At 39.4% G+C, this 4,833-nt stretch overlaps 1 pseudogene; it reads right to left on the bottom strand.

The window, feature by feature from the left end:
- Positions 1-652: 652 nt before the first annotated feature.
- On the bottom strand, positions 653-3,893 carry LOC123158446 (receptor-like kinase TMK3; annotated as a pseudogene).
- Positions 3,894-4,833: the final 940 nt, after the last annotated feature.

Genomic DNA, 4,833 nt, shown 5'->3' with positions numbered 1-4,833 from the left:
TGTAATGTCAACTTGATCAAGTTGTAATTCAGGGGCTATTTTGAACATATCCTAGGTGGGCGCATATGTTCTGTTAGAGCTAGTTAGTTGGAGAGATCGATTAGTATCTCATGGTTTAAAGTTTTTTTTATCTCTCTATCATCCCTTGTACTCCAGAAATGTAATATCAACTTGCATACGCATATGGGATAAGCCCCATCATATCAATAAATACACGCGCGGCCCTCCCTCCGTTCCTTTATATAAGGTGTATTTGTTTTTCCAAAAGTTAAACATGTGCAAGTTTGACTGAGTTTTTAGAAAAATATACCAATATCCACAATACCAAATTTATATCATTTGATTGCACATGAAAAGTAGTTTTATATTTTATCTATTAGGTATTGCAGATGTTTCTTTTTATTCTATAATCTTGGTCAAACATTCACATGATTGACTTGCACGAAAATCAATACACCTCATATTCTGGAACAGAGGGGGAATTTAACAAGGCTACCCTAGCCCATCACCTCCGGCGAGATTCCCTTCTCGAAAGGATGGATGTCATCCATGGAGAGTACAGGAGGAATGGATGTCGATTAAGGGAGTGGATGGGGACACCGCGTCCTAGTGGGAAGTTGTGGTGGAGTTCAGGCTCCATGGCATCTCTTATCTAGTCACCAATTTTCTGGAACGCGATCCATGGCATCGACTTGAGATAAAAGGATGTACAAACATATCCAATGATTTGCTAAACATGATTAAATTATACTGAATCACCGTGGATCATGGAAGTGCAGTTCTATCAGCAATTATCGTGCAACCGAACTAAATGTCCATATGATTATCACAGCAGGCACTATAAGTTCCATCTTAGAAATAAACTGCAAGTATGAGGGGATATGATCCTAAAAATCATCACTAGTGCCTAATTTTTGGAAAGTCAATATATGATGGATTTCCCAATATCGAATGTCAAGAACGCGATACGGAAGAGACGGAATGGTAGTCTAGCAATATAATGAAGTTGAACAAGGTAACAATAGAATAAAACAGAAGAAATGTGATTCTTACCTTGCATATTGGGCGTAGTGGATCCGTTAAATTAACATGTAAATTGTCACTTTTGAGGTCAAAGTGCACTATGTTTTTGTGATGCAAGTACTCCATTCCAAAAGCTGCATCCATGGCTATAATTAATCTCTTGTGTCGGCCAAGGCTCCTGTGTATGCAGAGAATATTAATCCATTGAACTTCATGTAAGATTACAGATTTCTTTTTATTAAGAAATGGCAGACTTAAAAGAGATATGCTAGAGTGCTAGACATCTAAATAGTGGATGTACTTGGAATTCTTCCACAAAGCCGTCCTAAGTGAGCCATTAACCATGTATTCTGTAACTGTGGCAATGGACCCCTCATGTCCATCTAGAACAATACCATAAAAGGCCACAACATTGGGATGGTGTAGACCTGCATGGTTTGATACTTCGTTCCAAAACTCATTCCGCTGCAAATATTCAGGAGTTATCTGTAAAAGGACAAGTATAAGCAAGTACAAAGAAATCTGAAATATGAGAACTGTACCAGTCTGTCGGAAGAACCTCGCTCTTGCTGATTGGTTCTTTTTATTGCAACATCAGAGCCTCTCCATTTACCATGACATACCATTTTATAATCAATAGAACTGAGCTCTCGGAGCTCTTCGAGATCATCGTCCTTTATAATCTGAAACATGAACATGTTGTTGGTAGAAAATATTAGTTTGTAACTAGACTTGTCCCTATAGTTGAACTTGTCTAAAGTACATTACGGCTGAATCCAACTAAGAAAATTCATGGCCATTAGTATAATATGTTCCGTTGGTGCACTACATATTTTGAGACTCTTGATTCGCACCTGGCACATCAACGACAGGTCATTTCTTGATGCATAAATACACTCTGTTTCCGTGGCATTCAGTTTATCAACAATATCCTGTATAGTTGGCCTTTTGTGTCGGTCCTCCTGCACACAACTTAAACCTATTTCGATGCATATCTTTACTTGTTCGGAATATGCCTTCCTCAGGTTTGATGTTTCAAGTAGCCTATTTGTCCAGATTAACTGCACCTACCGATTCAGAGAACAGAAAAATGGTAATATATTAGTATAACTGAAGTATTACTTATGAAATACGTACAGATGATCTCGATAAAGATAACACGTTCTCTTACAACATTGCTGAATTCCTGGGAAGACATGTTAGCGCTATTGAAGTAGCCCGCATGTCCTGCCATTATCTTTATGATTACAACACCCAAGCTGAATATGTCGAACTTATTTGAGATTAAATTATTGCAAATGTATTCCGGCGGTAAATACCCACTGCATCACACATCATATACATAAATGCTACTAATATTAAACATTTAATGAAAAATAAAGTTAGCTTCTCAAATTCAGTTGACATTAAGAATGCTTACATTGTTCCTAAAGAACTATTTGTAGCTCGTGTTTTTTCATCTCTGAAGAGCCTTGACATCCCAAAATCTGCGATTCTGGCAACCATGTTCTCATCTAGTATACATTGGCTGGTTTTAAATCCAAATGATAAACAGGAGGTTTTAATTCATTGTGGAGGTATTTCAGACCCTGGCAAATCCCCTTAATTATTCCATAGCCTGTCTGCCAATCATATCTATCACACTCATCTGCAAAACCAAATTAGGAGAATTCTCGAGCTCTAAATTTTTAAAATGGTATATACTAATATGCCAACTAAAACAAGAAAAACATCTTCATTACCAGAAAGATACTTGTCAAGGCTTCCATTAGACATATACTCCAAGCAGAGCGCTCTATGTGTCTTTTCAGCAAGAACCAATTTAGCTTTGTACTCTACTTGTACTTCCTGAATATTGTGGCAATAGCCAACTAATCGCACAATATTTTGTTGTCTGAGCCTTGTAAGATTGTTAAACTCATTCTGAAACTGCTCATCATCAATTCCTGGCATGTCATAGAGTATCTTCACAGCAATCCTTTTGCCATGTTGATGCACTCCCTATCCAACATTTCACATGGTTATTTTTTCTTTACATAGTTACATATACAACGTACGTAAAGCAGAAAATGCTATGTTGGAATGTGACCCAAATTATTTACTGCTATGTGATGGTTAAAAGAGCAATGCAAGATCAATTATGTGAGTTAATCATAATGAGGATCAGTAGAGAATAAATATAGCTTTCCTCTGCTTTCAGGATCTATTCATCTGCAACAGGAAGCACTGCAACATCATGCTAAGGGGAATGGTGGTGGGAAATACCCTTTGGCTCCCGCATGTATATACACCCTATATGTTTTTTAAAGATAATTAAACAAAAATTCAAAATATTTCAAAAGTATTTTTAGATTAAACTTGACTTACTTGTGCACTAGTATATAAATTTTCACAATCAAAAAACCCAACGTTTACTTCACAGCGAAAAAGACAAAATTTATTTGCTAGTATAGGTCACTATTCATGCTATTTTGACTGAAAATTTGTCTTTTTTGAAAAGAAATCAAAGAGGAATTTTCTTTTTGTGGAATTTTTCTCACTAGTACAACCCTATGTGCTGTTATAAAAAATTGTTCGTAAAGCCTTTGTGTTCGCCGCTACTTTGCTTTGTTGTTTCTGGCTTCCCAGGCAGCTGAAAGCCTGGGAAACTCCTAGTTATGGTTTTGTTAGCTATTGGTGGCAAAACTCTGCATGCTAAACTGATCTCGTAGTTATGATTTTGTTCAGGAAACCATGTACAGCATTAACCTTACCAGGTAAACCTTTCCATAGGAACCGCTACCAATCCTACGCTCCTCGGAGAAATCATTAGTAATTTCTCGTAATAAATCTAGCGGCATAACTGTTGTCTCTGAACTTGCATAATCCATGCTGTTGTTTTTCCTGGAAGAAGAAGGAACACTTATACCTTTTGTATATAACAACTTGAAAAAGGTAGTAATTTTCTTTGGGGTAGAAAAGGCTAGTATTTAATTGAGAGCAATCAAGGAGTCCTTGCTGACATCTACCAGTAGATAAATATACACTGAACAAATAAGATACAAAATACAATATAAAAACAGACAGTATGGGAAGAATAACTTTCCGGGCTCATACAACAACGATAAATGATGATTTACACGGATGATGTCGAAGATGCATGGAGTTTCCACAAAATCATCGATGGAATTCGTGGAGAGCTACACAATGGGGAAAGCACATACCTGGAAACGGCCAGGGGCGAGAAGAATGCTGCTAGTTGACGGCAGTGGTTGATGCAGGGGAATAAAGGAGAGTGAGCATCCTGGTAGCTTTTTCCTCTTTAGCAAAAGCAGATTGATAGCTACAAGAGGCCGGCGAGTGGGGCCTTCTTGTCGTGCTCGGGGAGGAAAGAGGAGCTCTGTGGAGACGGCGGCGCCTGCTGCTGGCCGGCTGAGTATTGGGGTCCTGGGAGGCGTCGGGGCATGCTGCTGGCCGGAGGAGGTGGCAGTGGCTGGTAAACCGTAACAGAGCATCGCTTCGACGGAGGGATCCACCAGAGTTTCGCGGGTGGACTCGATAGAAAGAGAAGTGGGGAATTCCTCAACGTGGGTACAAAAGGGCAGGCGTCGCACCCTGCTTTTTCGTCGACAGCGCTGCTACATGCACGCGGTGGGTTTTACGGATTCAACGTGCTGTGAGTACGTGGCAGATTTTGAAGGGATACGGGGCCCACCCCCATTAAAATGGGGTGGGGGTGGGGGTGGGGGGGGCTGAGATTACTTAGCAATGAGTACCCCGTGGAAGCCCCGTAATCTTCCGTATTTCTAGGATTTTTGGTTGACGAAGGAC

This window comes from Triticum aestivum, chromosome 7B (genome assembly GCF_018294505.1).
Source record: "Triticum aestivum cultivar Chinese Spring chromosome 7B, IWGSC CS RefSeq v2.1, whole genome shotgun sequence".
NCBI lineage: Eukaryota > Viridiplantae > Streptophyta > Magnoliopsida > Poales > Poaceae > Triticum > Triticum aestivum.
Note: the sequence above shows the minus strand (reverse complement) of the source record. Positions and strands in the feature narration are given on the sequence as shown.